The sequence below is a fragment of the Tamandua tetradactyla genome, chromosome 9, assembly GCF_023851605.1.
Source record: "Tamandua tetradactyla isolate mTamTet1 chromosome 9, mTamTet1.pri, whole genome shotgun sequence".
Classification (NCBI taxonomy): Eukaryota; Metazoa; Chordata; class Mammalia; order Pilosa; family Myrmecophagidae; genus Tamandua; species Tamandua tetradactyla.
Genome location: NC_135335.1, coordinates 103,910,569 through 103,936,628, shown reverse-complemented (window position 1 = coordinate 103,936,628; position 26,060 = coordinate 103,910,569). Strand labels below are relative to the sequence as shown.

At 36.5% G+C, this 26,060-nt stretch overlaps 1 protein-coding gene across 5 annotated transcripts in view; it reads right to left on the bottom strand.

Moving 5' to 3' along the window:
• GPBP1 (GC-rich promoter binding protein 1) overlaps positions 1 to 25,784 on the bottom strand; it is a 125,728-nt gene extending 99,944 nt beyond the window's left edge. Inside the window, exons 1-3 of one of the 5 annotated variants that reach the window (XM_077117200.1) lie at positions 25,362 to 25,628; positions 24,907 to 24,987; positions 23,161 to 24,123 (exon numbers count right to left, since the gene is read on the bottom strand). The gene's annotated coding sequence lies outside the window, so the exon portion shown is untranslated. Of the gene's footprint in view, positions 1 to 23,160; positions 24,124 to 24,906; positions 24,988 to 25,361; positions 25,629 to 25,652 lie in introns of those variants that run through there. The other 4 variants (XM_077117199.1, XM_077117201.1, XM_077117198.1 and 1 more) reach the window with 4 other exon arrangements.
• Between the last annotated feature and the right edge of the window lie 276 nt (positions 25,785 to 26,060).

The following is a 26,060-nucleotide window of genomic DNA, read 5'->3' as shown; positions in this document are numbered from 1 at the left end:
ACAAAATATCCATAAGTAGATCCATATAAACATGTGCAAATGAATTTTTTTTCAATGTAGTTATATAATTATCAGGGAGTGGGGCTAATGATTATAGTTCAGTAGCTTCAGGTATTTCTTTCTGACTATTCTAAAATACTAGACACTAAAAGGAAATATCTGTATAATGAGGCAGTAGTCACAGTCATTTGTCAAAATCCTAATTTCTCAGTTACATCTCCTTTCTCTCACATTAGTTACTTCTTGGGAAGAGAGAAAATTTCTGTAGAACTTTTTTTTCAATTTAACCTTTTTTTTATAGTTTTTCTGGTAGTACCAAATATACAATTCAAAATTTCTCATTTAAACCACTTTAAATTATACAATTCAGTGGCATTAGTTCTATTCACAATATTGTGCTACAATCACTAACATCTATAACTCAACTTTTTCATCACCTCAAACAGAAAATATGCACCCATTAAGCAATAACTCCCCCTCTGCCACCATTCACTACTCTCTCCCCACCACCATGGCCACTGGTAACCTGTAATCTATTTGTCTTCAAGGAGTTTGCTTATTATACATATTGCATATAAATGAGATCATACAGTCATACAAAACAAAAAGAAAATGGCAAGATGGCAGATTTTAATCCCCAATATTCAGTTTAAATTAAATCTAGTCAAAACACTTCAATTAAAAGGCAGAGACAATCAGATTTTTGAAAAAAAACAAAAGGCACATACACACTGTCTACCAAAAAACCTACCTTAAACAAATGTATTCAAAAGGTTAAAACTAGAAGATGGAAAAAAAGATAAGCCATATAAACACTAATCAAAAGAAAGCTGAAGTAGCTATATTAACATGTAACAAAACACACTTCAAAGCAAGGAATACTATCAAAAATAATGAGACATTTCATAACAATAAAGAGGTCAATTCATCAAAAAGAAATGATCCTACGTCTGTGTCTATGTATAGATATAGAACTATATAAATATAGGGAGACATTAAAAAAAAACAACAAAAGAATCCTAAATCTGTAAAACTCCTAATTTCATGACACTAAAACTAAAAGGAAAAATAAGTAACACTCTCATTAACTGCTAAGATAAGCAGACACAAAATAAGGATACAGAAAATCTGAACAAGATTTTCAACCAGGACTTCTGGGTCAACATGGCGATTAAAAACATGCGCATTTTAGTACGTCCTCCAGAACAACTACTAAATAACCAGAAACAGTACAGAACAGCTCTCAGAGCCACGATAGTGACCAGACACACAGCGTACCCCAGTCTGGACCAGCTGGACCTGCTGCGAGCACCCCCCAGAACCGTGAGTTCCCAGAGCTGCGGTGGCCAGTACCCCTCCCCCACAGGCCGCTTCCCAGAGGGGAAAGCAAAGGACTTCATCAGCAGCAGGGACTGGGCACAATCAAACGCCAATTGTGGAACTAATTAACAAATTCTGACTACTAAAAATAGGCCCCCAGATTAGGTGAACCTGATCAAAGCGGAGGTTGCTCATTTTTGCCCTGGCACCAAGGGGGCAGGACTGACAGAAAAAGGGGGGAAAAAAAGAAGGAAACAGAGGTTTTTGTGGCTGTGTATCTACAAAGGCTTGACTGCCTCTGGATACAGCGGCAGGACTTTTCAGGCTGCAACTGCCCCAGGCATAGGCAGAAGTGAGCTCTTTTGGGGGCTGATCTGGAGCTTGTGCCTTCCCTAGGGGAGGGGTGAAGCCCCAGCCAGGTGGAATCCCTCCATCAAGGAATTCAGACACCAGGGCTTGGTAATTTGAAGCCATTAAAACCAGCCTACAACCTCTCCTCTGTCTCCACCACGCCCCCAGCAAGAAGAGTCTGCCAAAGTTAAAGGTACCACATCATCTTATGCTGGTGGGACCTGCAGGCAGACAATGCCACATACTGGGCAGGATAAGAAAAACAGAATCCAGAGACTTCACAGGAAAGTCTTTCAACTGCTGGGTCCCACCCTCAGGGAAAACCGATGCAGGTGACTCTTTCCTCCTAACAGGAGGCCAGTTTGGTCTGGGAAAATCTGGCTGCGGTCTATAATATCTAAGTAGACCCTCCTAAGTGTGTGTGTGTGGGGAAGGCACCACACAAGCAGGGCAAGAAACAAGAAAACAAGAACTGAAAAATTCTCCTCTGTTAAACAAAACTTAAGCTAAAGGTCCAGATAAAGCTGAACGGAATGTCAAAGAACAGATAGACAACAAATTCATCCAGCAAGAAAACCCTAGATGAAAGAAGTCAAAGCAATCTCCAGAATAAACTAATTAAGGTAATTATATGCCTAGACGCCAGCAAAAAAAATAACAAATCATACTAGGAAATTGAAGATACGGCCAAGTCAAAGGAACAAACCAACAATTCAAATGACATACAGGAGCTGAAACAATTCATTCAAAATGTAGGAGCAGACATGGAAAACCTCATCAAAAACCAAATCAATGAATTGAGGGAGGATATAAAGAAGGCAAGGAAAGAACAAAAAGAAGAAACTGAAAGTCTGAAAAAACAAATCACAGAACTTACGGGAATAAAAGACACAGTAAAAGAGATGAAAAAACAATGGAAACCTACAACGGTAGATTTCGAAAGACACAACATAGGATTTCAAAACTGGAGGACGGAACATCTGAAATCCGACAAGAAACAGAAACTATAGGGAAAAAAATGGAAAAATATGAGCAGGGACTCAGGGAATTGAAAGACAATATGAAGCGCACGAATATACGTGTTGTGGGTGTCCCAGAAAGAGAAGAGAAGGGAAAGGGAGGAGAAAAACTAATGGAGGAAATTATCACCAAAAATTTCCCAACTCTTATGAAAGACTTAAAATTACACATCCAAGAAGTGCCGGGTACCCCAAAGAGAACAGATCCAAATAGACATACTCCAAGACATTTAATAATCAGAATGTCAGAGGTCAAAGAGAAAGAGAGGATCTTGAAAGCAGCAAGAGAAAAGCAATCCATTACATACAAGGGAAGCCCAATAAGACTATGCGCAGATATTTCAGCAGAAACCATGAAGGTGAGAAGACAGTGGGATAATATATTTAAATTACTAAAAGAGAAAAACTGCCAACCAAGAATTCTATATCCAGCAAAACTGTCCTTCAAAAATGAGGGAGAAATGGAATGATTTCTAAATGTTGTGTTAATTTCTTTTTTTTATTTAATTAATAAAAAAAAATGAGGGAGAAATTAAAACATTTTCAGACAAAAAATCACTGAGAGAATTTGTGATCAAGAGACCAGCTAGAGGGAGCACTAGAGACAGATAAGACAGAAGAGAGAGGTGTGGAGAAGAGTGTAGAAAGGAAGACTATGAGTAAAGGTAAAAAGAAGGAAAATTAGATATGACATATAAAATCCAGAAGGCAAAATAGTAGAAGAAAGTACTACCCATGCAGTAATAACACTGAATGTTAATGGATTAAACTCTCCAATCAAAAGACATAGTCTGGCACAATGGATTAAAAAACAGGACCCATCTATATGCTGTCTCTACTCAAAGGACATGAGGTCAAGGACACAAATGGACATTTACACACCAATGTTTATAGCAGCATTATTAACAATTACCAAGAGATGGAAACAGCCAAAATGTCCATCAACAGAGAGTTGGCTAAACAAACTGTGACATTTACATAAGATGGAATATTATGCAGCTGTAAGATAGAATAAAGTTATGAAGTATGTAACAACATGAATGGACCTTAAGGACATTATGCTGAGTGTGATTAGCCAGAAAAAAAAGGACAAATACTGTATGGTCTCACTGATATGAACTGACATTAGTGAATAAACTTGGAATATTTCCTTGGTAACAGAGACCATCAGGAGATAGAAATAGGGTAAGATACTGGGTAACTGGAGTTGAAGGGATACAGATTGCACAACAGGACTGAATATAAAAACTCAGAAATGGACAGCACAGTATTACCTAACTGTAATACAATTATGTTAAAACACTGAATGAAGCTGCATATGAGAATGATAGAGGGAGGAGGGCTGGGGCATAAATGAAATCACAAAGATGATAAAGATTGAGATGGTGTAATCTAGGAATGCCTAGAGTATATAATGATACTGACTAAATGTACACATTTAAAAAATGTTTTTGCATGAGGAAGAACAAAAGAATGTCATTCCTGCAGTGTGCTGAAAATAGATGGTAATTAATATTTTAAAATTTCAACTAATGTGTGAGACTAAAGCAAAAAATGTTTATTTGGTACAAATCTATACTTTGACTAGTGCATCTCCTAATATAACTTATCTAGATAGTTGATTGAACACCTTAGGTACATGGAACTTTGTATAGGACATGAGATTTTGTTGGTTTGTCCAGGTGATGTCCTGATGAATCCCAGAGTGACTTGATCAGTGAGTGGAAAAGTATTTGCAAAGTCCCCTTTGGGGAATGGTGAGAACGGGGGAAAACTCAACTTCCCCAAGTTGAATTCTTGATATTCTCACAAGCAGTGTGGACAACCAAAGCTATAGGCTGAGCCTCCAGTCTTGGGGCTTGTTCATATGAAACTTAACCTCACAGGGGATAGGTCAAGCCTACTTAAAATTAAGCCTCAGAGTCACCCCTAAGAGAACCTCTTTTGTTGCTCAGATGTGGCCTCTCTCTCCAGCCAACACAGCAAGCAGACTCACCACCCTCCCCCTGTCTACGTGGGACATGACTACCAGGGGTGTGGATCTTCCTGGCAGCGCGGGACAGAAATCCCAGAATGAGCTGAGATTCAGCATCAAGGCATTGAGAAAAACTCTAGAATGAGCTGAGACCCAGCATCAAGGGATTGAGAAAACCTTCTCGACAAAAAGGGGGAAGAGTGAAATGAGACAAAGTGTCAATGGCTGAGAGATTCCAAACAGAGTCTAGAGGTTATCCTGGAGGTTATTCTCCTGCATTAAGTAGATATCATCTTGTTATCCAAGATGTAATGGAGGCTGGAGGGAACTGCCTGAAAATGCAGAGCTGTGTTCCAGTAGCCATGTTTCTTGATGATGATTGTATAATGATACAGCTTTCACAATGTGACTGTGTGATTGTGAAAGCCTTGTGTCTGATGCTCCTTTATCTACCTTGTCAAAAGACGAGAGGAACATATGGAATAAAAATAAATAATAGGGGGAACAAATGTTAAAACAGATTTAGTTTGAAATGCTAGTGATCAATGAAAGGGATCAGTAAGGGGTATGGCCTGTAAAATTTTTTTTTTCTGTTTATATTTTTCTGTTGTCTTTTTATCTCTTTTTCTGAATTGATGCTAATGTTCTGGTAAATGATCATGATGATGAATATGCAACTATGTGATGATATTGTGAATTGCTGAGTGTATGTGTTGGGAATGTTTGTTTCTTGTAATTTTTTTAATTAATAAAAAAATTTAAAAAATAAAAAATAAAAAAAAAAAGATTTTCAATCAAATTAACCTAACCAGCATTGATAGAACCCTTCCCACAAAAACAAGAGACTACAGATTCCTTATAAGTGTATATGAAGCATTTACTTAAAACACATTCTGAATCATGAAACAAGTCAATACATTTTTTAGAATACATTTCTATTTATTCCTGAAAAGGATAGGCAACACTTACTTAAAATTTAGGCCTAAGAGTCACCTAGAGAGAACCTCTTTCGTTGTTCAGATGTGGCTTCTCTCTCTAAGCCAACTCAGCAGGTGAATTCCCTGCCCTTTCCCCCCGACACGGGACATGACTTCCAGGGATGCAACTCTCCCTGGCAACATGGGACAGAACTCCCAGATGAGCTGGGACGTGGCATCGAGGGAAGGAGAAAGCCTTCTTGACCAAAAGAGGGAGGAGAGAAATGAGATAAAATAAAGTTTCAGTGGCTGAGACATTTCAAACAGAATTAAAAGGTTATCCTAGAGGTTATTCTTATGCATTATACAGATACCCCTTTTGAGTTTATGGTATACTAGAATGGCTCAAGGGAAGTACCTGAAACTGCTATGTTCCAGTAGCCTTGATTCTTTTTTTTTTTTTTTTTTTTTTTTTTTTTTTTTTTTCTTTTTAAAGGAAAGACAGAGAGAAGGAAGGAAGGATAGAAGGAAGGAAGAGAGGAAGAAAGGGAAACATCTTTTAAACATTTTCTTGTTTTATTGTATTTTGTTTCTCCGTTTTCGTTACATGGGCTGGGGCCGGGAATCGAACCGAGGTCCTCCGGCATAGCAGGCAAGCACTTTGCCCGCTGAGCCACCGCGGCCCGCCCCAGTAGCCTTGATTCTTGAAGATGATTGTATAATGATATAACTTTTACAATGTAACTGTGTGATTCTGAGAACTCTGTGTCTGATGCTCCTTTTATCCACAGTATAGACAGATGACTTTTAAAAGTGGATAAAAAATAAATAATAGGGGGGATAAAAGGGGTAAAATAAATAGAGTAGATGGAAATACTAGTAGTCAATGAGAGGGAGAGGTAAGGGATGCATGAATTTTCTCTTTTTTCTTTTTATTTCTTTTTCTGGTGTGATGTAAATGTTCTAAAAAATGATAATGGTGATGAATACACAACTGTGATTATATTGTGAGCCACTGATTGTGCACCATTTATGGAATGTGTGTGAAGATGTGTCAATAAAAATATTTAAACAAAAACATATTCATAATTAAATCATACGTTTCTTCAGCGGCCACAAAAGAACTAAAAATTTCTAAGAGAAATACATAAAACTCAAATTTTTTAAAATTTAGCAACACTACCAAATAAACTGTGGGGTCACAGGAATCAAAATGGATTAAGAAAATACTCTGACACAAGTCAAAATTTGTGGGATGCAACTAAAGAAGGGCGTAAAAGGAAATGTAAAGGATCAAATGCTTTGATTTAATTTGATTTAGTTGTGCCTAAATGTTCTAAGCTTTTGCATTAAGAAACTAGAAGAAAACAAATTCCAAAGGGTGTCAAGACTTCCTGTAAAGTCTACAGTAATTCAGTGTGATACTGATATAAGGATCGACATATAACTCAAAAGACCAGAATACAGCTGAGAATGAAAGCGACCCACATACATATATATATGTATATCAAATAATTTCTAACAAAAGTACTAAAGTAATTCAATGGAGAAAATAGAGCCTTTATAACCAATGGTGCTGGAACAATCAGATATCCACATGCAAAAAAAAAGTATATTCAAATATGAATATGTACGTTTGGGTGTGGAGTGTGTGTCTGAGAGAGAGAGGTTGAGGAACTATGAAAAATGTAGTAACAGTCAATCTTTGGGAGGGATAAGGAGTTGATAGTCATAATATTCTTGTAACTTTGCTTTGATTTGAAATTATTTAAAAACAAAATGTTGAGGGAAACTGGAAGAATACAAGTAAAACAGAATAAACTTGATTACTGTTTTACACTTATTAACTCAAGAAAAGGATATTTCTTCAAATCTGAGGTTCTGTAACAGGAGAAGAAAAAGCAGAAGGCAGAGGTGCTCCAAGCTAATTTCAATATTGCTCACAGTAAAAAAAAAGGAAAGACAGGATAAAGCATATTCTATGAAAGTAATAATATAAATGGAGCCTCTACATTTCCTAATATAACTTATGTAGATAGTTTGATTGAATGTCATAAGTACTTGGAATCTCTGGTAGGACACGCGACTTTGTTGGTTTGTCCAGAGTGATGCCACTGAATCCCAGAGTGATTTGATCAGTGAGTGGAAAAGTATTTGCAAGCCCCCTTCAGGAAATGGTCAGAGCGGGGAGAAATTCAACTTCCCCAAGTCGAATTCTTGATATTCTCACAAGCAGTGTGGACAACCAAAGCTATAGGCTGAGCCCCCAGTCTTGGGGTTTGTTCATATGAAACTTAACCCAACAAAGGATACGTCAAGTCTACTTAAAATTTAGGCCTAAGAGTCACCCCCAAGAGAGGCTCTTTTGTTGCTCAGATGTGGCCTCTCCCTCCAGCCAACATGACAAGTAGTCTCACCACCCTCCCCCTCTTTGCGTGGGACATGATTCCCAGGGGTGTGAATCTTCCTGGCAACGTGGGACAGAGATCCTGGAATGAGTTGACACTTAGCATCAAGGGACTGAGAAAAACCCTAGAATGAGCTGAGAATTAACATCAAGGGATTGAGAGAACCTTCTCGACCAAAAGGGGGAAGAGTGAAATGAGACTAAGTGTCAATGGCTGAGAGATTCCAAACAGAGTCGAGAGGTTATCCTGGAGGTTATTCTTATGCATTAAGTAGATATCACCTTGTTGTTCAAGATGTAGTGGAGGAGGCTAGAGGGAACTGCCTGAAAATGTAGAACTGTGTTCCAGTAGCCATGTTTCTTGATGATGACTGAACAATGATAGAGCTTTCACAATGTGACTCTGTGAATGTGAAAACCTTGTGTCTGATGCTACTTTTATCTACCATATCAACAAAAGAGTAGAACATATGGAATAAAAATAAATAATAGGGGGAACAAATGTTAAAATAAATTTAGTTTGAAATGCTAGTGGTAAATGAAAGCAAGGGGTAAGGGGTATGGTATGTATAACTTTTTTTTCTCTTATTGTTTTATTTCTTTTTTGGTTGTCTTTTTATTTCTTTTTCTAAATCGATGCAAATATTCTAAGAAATGATGAATATGCAACTATGTGATGATATTAAGAATTACTGATTATATATGTAGAATGGAATGATATCTTATTTTGTTTGTTAATTTTTTTAATTAATGAAAAAAAAACCTGTAGTCCTGAATTTGAATTGGAAGTATCAATACGAATTTATTCTGTATTATAAGACAAAACATGCATTAAGATTTGTTTCATTCTTAAATTCTACATCAACTACCAAGCATTCAGACTTGAATTCAATGTGACAATAATGATCATCCTTTAAAAATTTTCAACCAGTCTCACAAATTACCTATCAAAAGACTCAGGCCATGTGTGTATACTATTCCATTAAATGCAAGGCTTCCCATTAACATTTCTGGTATTTTTTTTAATGACATAATTCATGTCATTCAAAATACTTATGGAGCCTCAACTCCAAACCAGCACATTAAACAATATTCTCCACAAGAACGCTTATACTAGTACTTCCTATGTTCCTATAGGAAAAAACAATAATGAAAAGAAAAGGCTTATTCCTCCTAAACCAGGAGTGGCGATTACATGTAGAAAACAAAGATGCACTGATGATAATCACACTTATCCTCAAACTACTAAAATGTTAAATACCCAACTAAACTGCTCTACTATGAATCTGACATCAAATTTATTCTATAATTTATTACTTTGTATTGAACTCCACATTAATACATTTATTACCAAAGAAAAGGAAAAACATTTGCATACTAGTTGAAAGAGGTAGAAACGGAAATTACTGACAAGAGGAAACATCGTGTAGAAGAGAAAGGGAATACCAAATTAACATCTATGTGCAGGTATCATAATACTTCACATATCTCAGTTAATCCCTCATAAAAAGGAAAAGGTATTTTAATCCCCATTTTATTAAAAAAGAAAAACCTTGTCATAAAGACGGTGTTGTGCCTAAGGTCTTATTCTAGACTTTTCATCTATATTCTGATATAGAATATACTTCTTTTTTCTTTTTAGAAAATGAGTTTCCTAACTTCTTACAACAAAACAATGTGACTGATACCTGCATATCCAAGGCTATCAAGTTTCTTAAGTGTTAGAATTAAAAATTAATTAATTTTTCTTTATATGGGCAGGCTCCAGGAGTCGATCCCAGGTCTCTGGCATGGCAGGCGAGAATTCTGCCACTGAAACACCATTGCACCATTCCAAATTAAATATTAAGAATACAATTTCCTGAATTCCTCAGATTAAAGACTGTTTAACACCCTTTGAGCTTATAGGACTCAGTTTTAAAAGCTATAGTGATTAAAGCACCTTAGTATTAGCACATGAATAGAAACACACACCTGTGGAAGAAAAAAGAAAGTCCATGTTCACATTCCCAAACACATGCTAAAATTTACTATTGTGAGAAAAATTGAGAAAACTTTCCTACTCTGAAGCTCACTCAAAATAATCAAATGGATAAGGATTTAAAGAAGGAAAACTAAAAGCAAAATCACTACGGAAAAAGTGGGGGAATAGCTTATGACATCAGTAAGGGGAACAAAGGCCTTTCTAAGTATGATACAAAACCCAGCTATGAAAAAGAAGTATTGTTTTCAAGTATATGCATAGAAAACATAAAAATGAAACCATTCCAGATAACAAAACTTACCACGATCAACATCAAAAGAAACAACTGGGGGAAAAATACTCATCACTATAACACAGATAAAGGGCTGACTCCTTCATACATAAAATGCTCCTAACAAATCATTAGAAACAAAAATAACCCAATAGAAAAACTGGTAAACATATAAACAATGTTCACAAAAAAGACTCTTATTGGAAATTCTTCATTTTCAAAAAAGATCAAATGCCAAAGGAATTTTGATATCCCAAAATTTGATATCCCACTAGTGTAGCAAGTGTAAGCTAGTACACTATCTACAGAGAGTCACTTGGCATAATAGAGCAATTTGGCATATCTAAAATCATACTTAGAAATTCCACTTACAGAAACTGCATTCACTTACAAGGATATTCACGAGCATTCTTCATGACAGCCAAAAAAAAAAGAATTAACCTAATGTACATCAATAGAGAACCAGTTAAATCAATCTATTCTGCAGCTAAAAGAATGAGGTAACTTTAGATGTATTAATAAGACATTTCATTAAGTAAAAAAGGCTATAGAGAAAGGTGGTGGGTATCATGTTATTATTTGTATAAAAAAAGTATATATAGTTTTATAGATAGATATGTGTGTGGGGAGTAGAGAAAGTAAATTTTGCTAATGGACTGTATGAAGGAATAGGAGCAAAAATAATACCTAGATTTTGAACAAGTTGGGCACAGTGGAGCCATTCAATTGAGATATTTAAAAAACAGGCTAGAAAATGATCAAGAGTTCAATTTTAATGTTAAATTTGACAGCTGAGTGGAGGAGGCAGCAGTTATGATATAAGCGTAGGATGTGGGCACAAAACCTGGACTGAAAATCATTTGAGATCTTTTGCACACAGATGCCATTTAAACCCATGGTACCCTAAGAGATTATTGCACAAGTATTAATTATCTCAAAAATATCTAATGAACATGTTTCAATTATTTTAAGTGTGTCATAAACTCCAATTTAAATAAACCTGCTTTCGGCTCAGTCTGTCCCTTCAATTTACATTTACCTATGTTCCCCAAACCACAATCTCTCCTCCTAGTTAATCACGATTCTCAATCACAACCATCTATGTGACCCAGCCGTAATAATGCTACTAATAATGTCATTTTACAATTTCAAAGCACTTAGCATTCATTACTTAAATTATACAATAATTACATTGTATTTTACATTCTTAAGGTAATCTTGTGAGGCAGGAAAAGAATCACTGTTTGATGGAGCAGAAAAGTTTTATAAAGGTTGGTCAGCATCAAATAGCTTCTACTTATGAGATGGGATGAAACCACAATTCAAATTCAAAGTCTCTTTTTATACTGTATCCACAAAACTTCAGAAGAGACAAGCTCCATGAGCGCAAGAATCTTAAATTTCTGCCTTAATTTCTACTACATGCCCAGCACCCATGTTAGTGTAGGCCATAGTAAACACTCAAAATATTTGCTCATCACCAGTCTTGGGGTTTGTTCATATGAAATTTAACCCAACAAAGGATAGGGGTCAAGTCTACTTAAAATTTAGGCCTAAGAGTCACCCCCAAGAGAGCCTCTTTTGTTGCTCAGATGTGGCCTCTCTCTACAGCCAACACGACGAGCAGTCTCACCACCCTACCCCTCTCTATGTGGGACATGACTCCTATGGGTACGGACCTTCTAGGCAACGCGGGACAGAGATCCTGGAATAAGCTGAGACTCAGTCAGCATCAAGGGACTGAGAAAAACCCTAGAATGAGCCTCTGAGACTTAGCATCAAGGGATTGAGAAAACCTTCTCGACCAAAAGGAGGAAGAGGAAAATAAGACAAAGCATCAACGGCTGAGAGATTCCAGAGTCGAGAGGTTGTCCTGGAGGTTATTCTTACGCATCAAGTAAATATCACCTTGTTATTCAAGATGTAATGGAGAGACTGGAGGGAACTGCCTGAAAATGTAGAGCTGTGTTCCAGTAGCCATGTTTCTTGAGGATGATTGAATAATGATATAGCTGTCACAATGTGACTGTGTGATTGTGAAAACCTTGTGTCTGATGCTCCTTTTATCTACCTTGTCAACAAAGGAGTAGAACATATGAAATAAGAATAAATAATAGGGGGAACAAATGCTAAAATAAATTTAGTTTGAAATGCTAGTGATCAATGAAAGCGAGGGGTAAGGGGTATGGTAGGTATAATTTTTTTTTTCTTTCCTGTGTTCATTTTATTTCTTTTTCTATTGTCTTTTTATTTCTTTTTCTGAATTAATACAAATGTTCTAAGAAATGATGAATATGAAACTAAGTGATGATATTGTGAATTACTGATTATATACATTGATGTTTTATTTGGTTTCTTAATTTTTTAATTAATAAATAAATTTAAAAAAAAAAAACATTTGCTCATGATTGACACTCCAAAGAATCCCAGATCCACTGATCACATATTATAGTAATTGTTACTTTTATGGTTATTTTTCATTTCCAGTATAGAAATGTTGTCATTTATTTTCCAAGTTCACTCAATTGTAAATTAGATTATAGCTAACATCTCAAGCTATCTAAAAGAAGATTGCTATATGAATTCAAGTTGCATTATTTTGCAACAGATCTTATTTTACATGCCTACAGAAACAATTTTCCCTCGTACTCCAAATTTCCTATAAAGGATTTTAGAAAACATCGGCAATCAATCAAATTTTAAATTAAAATAAAAAGAAAAAGGCAAATGTTATTTGTATTTAAGGACATAGAGAAATCAGCATAACTATAACAATGAACAGAGTCCAGAAGTCATTCCACATATATATATAGTCAACTGATTTTCAACCAAAGTATCAAGATGATTCAACAGGAAACAAAGCCTGTTCAACAAACTATACTTGGACAATTGGACAATCATATACCCCCCCCCAAAAAAAAAAAAATCAAGCCTCAACCTTTTCCTCACACCGTATCAAAAAAAAAAAAAAATCAAAACGAATCATGGAGCTAAAATATACTAATTAAAACTACAAAATTTACAGAAGGAAACAGGAGACAATTCCATTATCATAAGTTGCAAAGTTTTCCTAGAAAGGACACAAATTCATACATCTTACTTCAAAACTATAAAAAAAAAAAGTCCACTCTTCAAAAGACACTATTTAGTAAATGAAGACAACTCACAGTCTGGGAGAAGCTGTTCACAAAAAGTTTCCTTACACACTTGTAGCCAAAATACATAAAGAAGTCTTACAGCTTGATAAGCTAACCTTTTTTTTTTTAAGCAAGCAAAAGATTTGAACAGACACTTCAAAGATACACTGATGGATTATTAATTAAGCATACGGAAATTTGTTTTACATAATTATTAGGGAAATGCAAATTAAAACTACAATTAAAATTCAAACCATACACCCACTGGAATGGTTAAAATTTAAGACTGACAACAAGTGGTGAAAAGAACAGAGAACTGGAAAATTTAAGACTGACAACAACAAGTGGTGAAAAGAACAGAGAACTGGAACTCACATTGCTGGTGGGTATGATAAATGGTACAGGCACTTTGGAAAACAGTTTGGCAGATTTTTAACAGAGCTAAATACACACAAGTCCTATAATCCAGCAATCCCACTCCTAGGGATACTTAAAGAAAAATGAAAATGTGTCAATATCAAGTCCTGTGTGCAAACATTCTTACTTTTGCTTACAATAGCCAAAAACTGAAAACAATACAAATGTCTGTGGTATAATAACTCTTAGCTCTTAGTGATTAAAAAGGATGAAACACAATACATGCAACAAAATGCATAAAAGCCAGAAACACTGAAACATGCACTGACTGAGAAGTAGATTGGAGAACAATGGTATACACATATGCTCAAATATTGTGCGGCTACAAAAAGAAGCCAATTTTTGAGGTAGGCAATATTGTGAACGAACCTGTGGGACATTTGGTGAGGAAAAATAAGCCAGAAACAAAAGAGCGAATACTGTATGGTATCATTTAGAAAATACTTAGAAGAAAACGGGTCTAGATTGTAAACTCATAGAGCAGTCACATTTAGTCCAGAGTGGTAACCATTATTCCTGGACTTTGAGGGGCTGTTTCATACATGTGTAACTTGGTATTTAGAGATAAGAACAAAGCCAATCAGGTCAGAATTAAGGTAGTTCAGAATAAAAGGGTAAGGAAGACACTTAAGATCCTCGTCTACTCTTTGAGACCACAGGAAGAAAGGTTTATTTTGTCCAGAACCTAAATTTTCTGTAGCACATAATCTAACTCAACCTGTCTGGATAGATCATTTAAACAATCCAAACACAGGGAGTCCAGAATAAGAATGAAGGCCTTTAATTCTGGATAGCTTAATGTAATGCTTGGATACTTTCCAGAGTATTTTAAGCAGATACTCAAAAAATACTGGCAAAGTCCCGTGAGGATGGGAGAAAAATACTGAACTATTAAACTTTACCAACGGGGAAACCCCTGATACTGTGTCCAACATTAGGAACACCCAAATTAATATGCTAAGCCCTTGATCTTGAGGCCTGCTCTTGCTAAGCTTATGTATGTAGTGGAGAAACTTAGCCTACCTACAGGTTAGAGTTACTTCTGGAGGACTTCTTCTGTGCTCAGTTGTGGCCTCTCTCTCTCTCTATACCCAACTCCGCGAGTAAACCACTACTCTCCCCTGCTACATGGGATATAACATCAAGGGGTGAACTTCTCCCTGACGGCATGGGAGATGACTCCCAGGGATGAGCCTGGCACTGCCACCGTGGGATTAACAATGCCATCCTGACCAAAAGAAGGAAAAGAAGTGTGACAAATAAGGTATCAGTGGCTGAGAGAGATCAAATAGAGTCGAGAGGCTATTCTGGAGGTCACTCTTATGCAAGCTTCAGTTAGACATTGCTACCCACCAAAAGTTGATAAACCCTAATCAAAACCATTCCAGCCAATCCCAAAGAACACCTAGGGCACTATATAAGATTCTACAAAGGTTCCACGGACTGGGTAACTTTTCAAAACCTACAACCTCCAGATGGGTCCCTGGATCAGAAAAGTCTTGAAATGCAGAGGGGCCAGCCTCTCCAAAATATCAACTAGTTTCAACCCCCTCTCCCATATTATCGACAGTCTCTTCCACCAACATGAAAAAATTAGAATGGGCATAGCCCAATACCCTTACAGAGTGGGAGAAAGATCAAAGGTGATGGTGGAGTTATACAGAGAAGGTAGGGCTTAACAAATGAGTTACGATTACTAAATCATATTGATATTTCTTTTAGTCTTAAACTAAAATTATGGAACTGTAACTCATACCAAACTCTGAAATCTGTTCTATAACTAATTGTTGCAATATGCTTTGAAATTCATTGTTTTGTATATATTTTATTTTTCACAAAGAAGAAAAAAAGTCGATTGTGATCATAAATGCACAGCTACATGACGATACTGTGTGACTGTACACCTTGGATAATTACATATGTGAATATTTATCAACAAAACTTTTTTTAATGCTGCAAAAAAAAGAAGAAAAAAAAGAAGCCAGAAACAAAAGCGGCATACTGTATGATTACATTTATATGACATTCTAAAAAGCACAATAGTAAAAGACTGGAAATAGATTTGTGGTTGCCAGGGGGTAGGGGTGAGGGAAGAATAACAAAGAGAAGAAACTTTTTGGGGTGCCAGTCTACTATATTTTGATTGTGATGGGTTCACATAACTATGCATTTGCCAAAAATCTTCTAAACTGTACACTTAGAATGAATTTTACTGCATGTAAATTCTATTTCAATAAACCTAACCTAAAAATGGATTCATACGCAATTTCTTAAAATTAGCAAGCAGCTATTTGTTTTATAAGGCCAACTTTTAAAATGTTAAATTTTAATATAAAAACTTTGGATTAACAGTGGGTATATTACTTTGACCCTACACTTACATTTTCTAGCCTGAGGATTTATAAATTAATCTGTAAATTAATCTTACAATTTTCCTCTACTCAAGATCAATTTGACTAATATATATGCATGTTAATTTTCATCTTCAATTTATGGTAGATGGAAAATGACAATCATCTCCTTTTTTTCACTAAACCACAGGATGTCATGTCACTAAACCACAGGATGGATTTACTTATGTCGGCTAACTACCCATTCAACTATACTGACAATAAATATTAAGATTAAAAAAAAGAACATACTCTATTACTGCGTTATTATTCAGTCTTCCAGCATTTGTCTTCCTTAAGAGAAAAAAATACTCAATAACATTATTTTGCTGTTTTGTGCCTTTAAGAGGGGCCAATGATGTGTAAGAATGTTTTAAAACGTATGGGGAGTATGTGACTTCTAGACTGGTCATATTTGTAGCACTACATATTGCACTACTTTAGTTTATGATCAATCTCTCTTATTTACTTTTGTATTTTAATTGTGCATTATATGCTGATCTTACTGTGTGCTTGGGTAATATTTTATTTCAGAATAATAAAAGGGACTATAAAAAATACTTGCCACAAAAGGTGTAAGGATCTGATTTCTAGACTGGATTCTATACCATTGCTCTACAGCTATACTATGAGATATGGCAGCCAGTAGTCACATACTATTACTTAAATTTAAAATAAATAAAATTAAAATTTCAGGTCCTCCTTTGCACAAACCACATCACATTTCAAATGCTCAATAAGAGCATATGGTTAGATTTCTGGAGTCTGCCCATGCCAAAGAAAAAATTATACATATCTATGGTTAATGACTACTATACTGTACAGTATAGACACAGAACATTTCCATCATTTCAGCAAGTTCTACTGGACAGCACTGCTCTAGGATAAAAACACTACGCAGACCACTAAGAAAGTTACCTGTAACAGATGAATATAAATTAAAAGAATTCAAATTCTGGTTCTGCCACTTTCTAAATATCTTGGGCAAACTATCTCTTTTTAAACAATGAAATGAAAATAGCACTTATTTCACAATTAGTAATTAGGGAAAACACTTCATAAACTAAAACACTATACAAATATTAGTTATGAAGTGTGTGATACAAAAGGAAAATATTCTTCAATGAGAACAAATCATGTGAAGAGTATATTATAATCAAGTCACTGTGGTATCACATACATTAACAAAATTAAAACTTATGCTAGTCAAGCAGAAAAGAAAATAAATACCTTCTAAATTTCTGAAGCAGAACGTATTTTACTCTTCTCAATACTGTAATTATGACTGGAGCATGCTCAGGTCCAATGTGGGTGTGAGACCATTTGCAAAAAGGATTTTCGAAGATGTTTCAGTTAAGTATGCTCAAACTGAATATGGGTGGGCCTTAATCCCATATGGCTGAAGTCCTTTATAAGCAAAGGAAATTAAACAAGAAAGAAGCCACAGGAAGTATATAGAAGCTGGACTTCAACAGAACCCAGAAGAGAAAGGAGAAACCACCACCAAGTACACTGCCACCTGATAAAAATCCAAGGAACCCCATGATAACAGCCAGCCAGAAAATACCAACCCTAGGAGGAAGTCAAGTCTTCTAGCCTCTGAAATCATGAACCAATAAATTCCTATTGTTAGGCCCACCTAGATATGGTGTATTTGTTTTAGCAGCTGAAACACTAAGACACTCAAATTTTATCACTTCAAAAACTGTAACTATGTTCCATATGGTTAGAAGTGCAGGTTCTGGATACAAATGTATGGGTTCAGAAATACTAATTACTGGTTGTATGACCTCGGCAAGCTGCTTAAAAACCATACTTTCATTTTCTCATTGTAAAATAAGGACAACAGGATCTTCCTTAAGAGTGTCTAAGAGAATTAATTGGGTCAGTATGCTTAAAAGATTTAAAAACACTACCAGGTACGTGATAAGCATAGATAGCTATTCATTACTAGAATCTACTCATTACACCAGAAGGGAAAAAATTAGAAGGAAAAAATCTTTACCTTCACATCTCATACAGTAGTTAAAAAATACAAAGGTAGAAAAGGTTTAAAGCATCTAGGTCTCTAAAAATTTAGACTGCTCTTTCCTTCCTATACTTACTATAGCCCAACCTCACGTCATGTGAAGAAGTTAGCTAATTATGTGGACAACTACTGATAGTGAAGGATCAACTCCTATTATGGTCCACCAACGATAAGAGGCAAAGTTTAAATTCCCACTTCCACTTTCCACTCCAATTGTGGGCTACACTTAGTGATTTGCTTCTAATGAATATAATGTGGCAGAAGTGATTTCTGAGACTAAGTCATAAAAGGCACTGTGCTTCCACTCTGCTGTCTGTTAACTCGCTCTGGGAAAATGCAGCCTCCAAGTTATAAAGATACTACAGTACTAAAGACAAGTAGTGAGGAACTGGGCCTCACTGGTCAGCATCAACCTGCCAGTCCTAAGAATGCCATCTTTGGAAGCAGATTCTCCAATCTCAGTAAAAGCATTCAGGTAAATGCCGAGCTCTGGCCAACATAGTCACTGAAACTTTATGAAAGACCCCCCCTGCCCCCGCAAAGAAGCCAGAACCACTCAGCTATGCCGCTTTCAAATTTCTGACTCACAGAAATTGTGCATAATAAATATTGTTTCAAAAAAAAAAGGATGTATATTATGTATAGCAAAAATTAAAGCAAAGTTGTTTCTTTTGTAACTTGTGTACATATCTGGTAAAGACGATTATTTCTGACAATTTTTCAGTTTAAAAATTTTTTAAAAAGTATCTTCAAACTCTGTTTCAACAGAAACATAACATATTTAAATAGGTGTTTAAAACTCTTACACTTCCTTAAAAAAAGGAAAAAGAAAATGTATGAATAACGTTTTTTAAAAATATGGTTTTAAAAAGTATAAAATCTGAAAACATAAGCCCAGAAACACTGTACCAAGCTATGAACAGATTATTTAAAAACAAAAAACCAAGTGGGATATCTCGTATAAAAAGAAACAGAACCTAGTAAATACTGGAAGGATCCAGGGCAAAAGCCTGTAGCTATTCCGATGAGTGGGGCAGCTGACAATAGTAGGAAAAACAAGCAAGTAAAATTGAAAAAAGAGAAGAGACCCAACCACAAAACATTTAGCAATAATTCTTAAAATTTTGTTTCTAGCAGGGTACAGTTGAAAACTACTTAACCACTCATTCCAAAGAATTCGAAGAAACCACAGATTCCCAGACCCCTCCTGGTACGCCCCAAAAAAATCATGTTAAGAATGTCATAAAAATTTTTTTTAAAGGGGAGGCAGAGAACCCTTTGGGATCTGTCATAAGCAGCTTGGAAAACTAAGACAACATGCAATGCAATACCAATCAGCCATAAAAAGAAATGAAGTTCTGATACATGTTACATCATGGATAAACCTCAAAAACATCGTGTAAGTGAAAGAAAACAGACACAAAAGGACAAATATTATATTATTCCACTTATATAAAATATCTACAATAGGCAAATTCATAGAGACAGCAAGTAAAGTAGAGATTACCAGGCAGAGGGAGGCAGGAATGGGGAGTGTTTAATGGGAAAAGGGTTTTCATTTGGGGTGACGGAAAAGTCTTGATAGTGAATTACATTGTGAATGTAATTAATGCCACTGAATTGTACACTTAAAAATGATTAAAATAGGTAGGACTGTACAACACAAACATGAACCCTAATGTAAACCATGGAGTAAACAGTATAATTACAAAATGTTCTTTCATCAGCTGTAACAAATGTACCAAACTACTGTTAATAATAGGGTGGTATATGGGAACCCTTATTTTATGCATGATTTTTCTGTAAACCTACAACTCCTCCTAAAAAAAAAATGAATCGGGTTTTTTAAAAAAAAAGGGGAGGTAGAGAAGAATATGACTCTTTCCAACCTGTTCTCCCCTAAATATGCCAAATACAGTACTCTAAGGGCTGTTGAAGAAAGAAAATCAAGAGCACATCTTAGGCAGAGAGGTACATTAGTAGAAAAGACCCAAACTAGGATAGTAAATAAAACTGAAAATGGGGAGTCCAAGCTGTAGTATCGTAAACACGAGAAATCAAAGCTACAATTTTCAGGTAATGTCAACAGAAACAAGAGGTAAAAGAAATAGTTTACTTTACATTTATATCTCACCTCACAATTAACAAAGAACCTTCACATACATTATTTCTTAATCAGTTTAGTGAAGAAACTAGGGCTAAAAGAGCTTAGGTGAACATACAAGGTCATACAGGTCCTTTTCTAGATATTCCATATCCTAACAAAAACTTTCCTTTCTAACTTTCAGCCATTAATATTTTTCTACATCACTACCTTACCTGGTTCTAAGTACTTACCTAAATATTTGAATTAAAAATGAAAGAGAAAAGTTGATGGGTCAAAGAATTAGATAATTTGGTCAGGGTTTAAGTTCTACATCTTCACATGCCTGTTTTACCTTCAGACTATAGGTTCCCATCCTTATTCCTTTTTCCCATAACTCTCCCAAATTGCATTTTATTTTTCTGTTCATGTCTGCTGTGTATCTATTATTTCTCCTTTCCACAATTTTATAGCTTCAGCAGCCTTAAGCATAAAAATTCACATGCTATTTTCACTTCAAAAACAGAGAAAGAGTAAAACAAAACTTTAACTGTGCAAAGAGGCTATGGATGAATGAGATCCAAATATAACCCAAAACCACATTTGTTTTCAATTATCAACCAAGATTATCACCCTAATAGTTTACTAATAGCAAAACAGTAGTGTCTCTTTTCTCTTTTTGCTTGTCTTCAAGTTCTACTAGTAGTTAGTAATCAATATTAACTAAAGAGAAGCAGTATATATGAAAAGAAAAAATACAACGAATAGTGCTCAAATAGTATGAGTTTAGTGAAGTAAAATCCACAAGAAGGCAGTACAAGTATTGGGATCTGGAGTCAGGATGCTTATAGGGTTGGTCGAGACTCCAGTACAAACTAACCAAGTAACTTTATCCAAGTTTAGCCTCTTATAAGTGTTCATTTTCTCACCTATTCCAGTGTAAACTTAATAGTACTTATTAATAGTTACTGTAATAATTAAGATATACCATATTAAGTACACAGCAAAACACATGACAATCATCACCTATAATTGTTAGTTATTATGATCATTATTTTTAGACCTATAGTTTGGGTGTGGGAGATTAAAAGAAAAAAATGTAAGCAGGGGAGTTAGAGAGAACAAAAAAGGGGTACTTAAGTGGAAAAAAAAGCAATGCTCCCACGATTAACTAGCAGTACTATATATTTCAGTCCCCAGAAAATAAAAATATTGAAAATATTTATCAAAACGTTCAGGTATGTCTGTCCTTACAATGTGATTCCTGTATTGCAATTGTATTGTAATTCAAGGATTAAAATTAATTGTTAAATACCCTGGTCTCGTTCTAAGAAATGATCATGATGAAGAATTTTAAAAAAAAAGAAAAAAATACCCCATCTCTGGAATAATCTTTACCTTGATTCTACTGCCTGGGATAACATCAATAGGAGCAATTTAAAGAAAAAACAATCAGAAATAATAAATGTTCCATGGTTATTTTCTATGAATAGAAGTCATTCATTCCCAATTCCATTTCTTAGTCACAATTAAGATGCATATTCTTAAACAAGAAACTTGAAAAGCCACTAAATAGAGGAATACATCAAAATACAGCTCTCTCCCAAGTGAGGGAGAATGTTCTCACCACGTTTTTACATAAATCAAAGTAGAAACTCAGAAATAAGACATACAGCTCTCAAAGCAAAAGCACATAACCTACCCTGACAGATTATTTGACCTCAATTTTAGATCATATAAATTCTGTATATGAACACCTGAATACCTACATTCTTTTAGACTCCTAACTACCTGTTTTCATCTAAGTGAGCCAACAGGATCGAACAGCTCAGCAAAAAAAGTTGTTTCGAAATAAAAGAGCAACTGACAAGTTATTAGGCAATCATGGTAAAGCATTCAAAAACTACATTCTTTTATCTCAGAATCGTAATTAAATGAACTTAAGCTCAGATTAATTTTAGCTATATTAATGCATTCACTAATATCAATTAGCTTACAAAATAAATTTTAATGAGTCTAATATCAAAACACTCACTGAATGCCTATGATTCACTGAATAAATATGTTAACAAATGGTAACTAAAAATACCATCCAATCCTGAAAAACTCTAATATTAAAAAAATTCTCCCATTTGTCTAAAGAATTTCTATTAGAAAATCCACTTTTTAAATTTAAACCTTCCTAGAAGTAAAAATGTATACTCATTTTCTTCTTAGGTTATTTTAAAGGTAATTAATGACGCTTGTTTAGTTCTCCTTTCTGTTTCTGGTAATATTTTTTTTCCTTTTCGAATTAAAACCTTTAGCAATAATTTGAAAAACAAAACTATTTCAACCAATTTCTGCAAAAACTTAATTTCTATAAATGATTAAAACGTTAAGAAAGGTTCTGTCTTAAAACAAGGTACTTCATGAAAGAGTAAACATTAAGATCTATACTGTAAGCTGTCTTACACTATGTAACTCAAAACTGGAAAACTAAACTGATAAGGTCTGATGTTTAAAATGTAAACCTGGCTATCAAGGTAAATCAAACATGTTTGATTTTTACTACTTTTCTACTGATCTATTAGCCCATAAAGGTTAAGATACTGTTGTACTTATCCAACTCCAACAACAACTAAGTTGTTACATGAACTTAGTTTTTCACTTCAAGATCAGAAAAATGTATAATTTTGGCGTGTCTAAATCTGAAATATTCTTACATCTTTTTTTCTGCATTTTAATTTACTCAATGGCTGTTAATAGTTGTTTTCAGACAATCCAGGAAGCTGAAAGGCTTCCAAGTATAACAGCACAAAACTTGGCTCTCAACAAGTTTACAGATGAACATTTGATTTGCTCACCAAATAATACTTACAAATTCCAACAGGACTGCACAGGAAGGTGTTAGTTCTTTTCCTGTAATCTTTATGTTTTCCAGTTTGTTTTTTTATTTTGTATCCTCTGTAATAATATCCAAGTTCTTTGAAGAATCTTAACCTAAAACTATTTGACATAGAGTTACTTCAAGTCAGCTACCCATACTTCAGTTTTAAAGTTTTCATATGGCTATCTCCAGAATTAGCCAAATTCCTTGAATTTAAGATTTATAAGTCTTCTGAAGCCTGTCTTCTTTATTATTCCATGTAGTTGTCACTGTTGTACTTATCCAACTCCAGATGAAATATCCAATTTATGAGCCAAAAAGCAAAAACAAAAAGAAAATTTCACATCTGAAAAGCATTCCTAAACTTCAGCATATACAGGGAGACACATAGCTATCTCAATACTACCACGCTGCTGGGAAACGGCAACATTTTAAATTTCCACGTAAATAAAAGATAAAAGGAAAAAAACTCTACTCTTTCACTGTCTTCATTTAGAAAAACTGTCCCATTGCAATAGGAAAAGGTTTGAGATCAAAAATTCCTAAAACTTTTAGCAAATGTAATAAAAAACTGTCATGAACATTCAGCAATATTTAAACAGCAATTTGAAACTGCTGAAACTACTCAATATACAGATCAAACATATCTTACAGTTTTGGGTGAAGAACACCAACAGGGAATGGGAAGAGGGGGAGTTGGAAAAATTCCACCAGCTGAAATACTTTAACCAGTTATATAATCCGTTTGAACCAGAATACTGAAGAAATGTCTGAGTCTCTTTTTAAGTAGAATTGTTCACTATTATCGATTCACTTCAGAGATGATCCTTGCCAATTTTAACAAACTTCTGGAGCAAAATTATCCAAAACCATTGTAATTCCAAAATGGCCACTTCAACCATCCAGGCCTTTAACAAAACCTAGATGATCTTCACATCTGAGAAATTCGATCACCTGTAAAAGTTATAAAAAAATTTTTTTAATTACACGCTGATTTTTATTTGGAATTATAAAAATTGGATTATCAATCCGCACCGTATAGTCATCTCTGGAAAGAAATTCGCTGCTGTATATGACTACCGGAACCTGGAAAAGGGTTTTGCCTCAGCTAGCACCAATAAAAGTCTACTTTCGGAGTACAGGGAAAGTGGGTGATGTTGTTATGTAGGACAAGTGTTGATTTGAGCTGGGAAGCAGGTGCGGATATGTAATATTTGGGGATTACATAAGCAAATCTTCTTATACTTTTTGAGTAAATATTAAAACTATGGAAGTGGCACACAACCCAAAAAAAATCTTCTCTGGCACCTATTCAACGTACCAAAGGAAAAAGGATAGACAGGTGTGTTGCCACCGACCACTGGTAAATGTAAATTTAGGGAATGAGAGTTCTAAAGACAAAGACACTCCCTTCAAATTGCAATGCCTGAAAGAGGTATATTTTCCCCTCTGAAGGTAGAAAGCTACATGAGAATTGAGGCAAGAGTGTTTTAAAATTCCCCAGAGGTTGAGAATTCCCCGCTTCTGAGGGCAGCAATGGAATAAAGGTGTAGGTTCCCATTTTCTTGAATTAAGAAAACAGGTTTCTTACAACATTGAGAGGATGAAAGGTATCGAGTCCTTCTCAAAAACCACGGAAAGAATGACTCTCTCATCAAAAAAAAAAAAAGTCCTCCTCGCTGCACAGGACTTAGAGATAAGGTAACACTCGCCCAGTCCACGGGAAGTGCCACCGACCTGGGAGAGAAGGCGCGCTGCTGAAGAAACCGAAGGCCACAATTCAGCCTCGCCTCGCTCAGCCCTCGGAGAGGGGTAGGACTGCAAAAGAAGGCAGGCGTGTGCGACAGGCCCGCGGACAGAAGACCCAGGACGGAGGGTGTCCAACCCGTTCCCCTGTCCCCGCCAAACACCCCCCGCCCCCAGCCACCAAGACTAAACCACCCACCCCCTCTCCACAACCGTCACCTCCGCCCCACTGGGGCTGAATCAATACCTTGGGGGGGGCTCTCCCCGCGCCTCCCGCGTCTCTCCTTGCCGCCCGCTCCTCCCCCACTCCTCCCCCCTCCCCGCGTACTCGGGAAGACTCACACCTCGCGCCGCCAACGCCGCTCCCGACCCCTCAAACCCCAACGCCGACACGGTACCCCCTTCTTTCCCCGAACTCTAGCGCGGAGCTCTGTAGACGGTGTTACCTTCTGCCCCACCACAGGTGCCCCCGGCCTGGGGGTGACGCTGCTCTCGATCCCGGGAGGAGGTTTTCGGTACTTTGAATAATCCCCTTTTGCCGCTTTTCCCTCCCCCACAACCAGCCTCAGTCCCAAAATGGCGCCGACCCGATCCGCAATGTTCTGGGCTAAGTCTCGCGAGATCGTAGAAGGTGGCGAGGCGGAGAAGGAACTAGAGAGGTTGGGGAGGAGGGGAGAGAGGCGGGACGAGGAGGAGGAGGAAGGAGAAAGGGTGTGGAAGAAGCGGTGCGAACGAACCTACTGGGCGGGGCAGCAGGAGGAGCGCCTTCACGAGAGAACCTTCTGGCCCAAGCAACCGCTCACGCCCCGGCCAAAGAGGCTCCACCCTCTACGTCGGTCGGCTAGGGGGAGGGGAAGTGGGCGTGGTTTCTTGGGGGCGAGGCTTCTAGGCGGTCCCACAGGCAAGGGCGCGCGGGGGGCGGTGGCTCTGCGAGGTGACGTCAGGAGCAGCTGGAGACGGGGATTACCCCCTGCTGCTGACGTGCAGACGGTGAACAATCGGGAAGGTTCGGTGGAAAGGGGAATTCCCCGCCGTTCCCTGAGGAGCCCCGCCCCCCACTCCCCACCCGCCCGGGGCCGCTTCGGAGCTGAGGTGGTGGGGAGGTGGAAGGGGCGAAGACTTGCTGGCTCGAGTGCGAGGTGCCG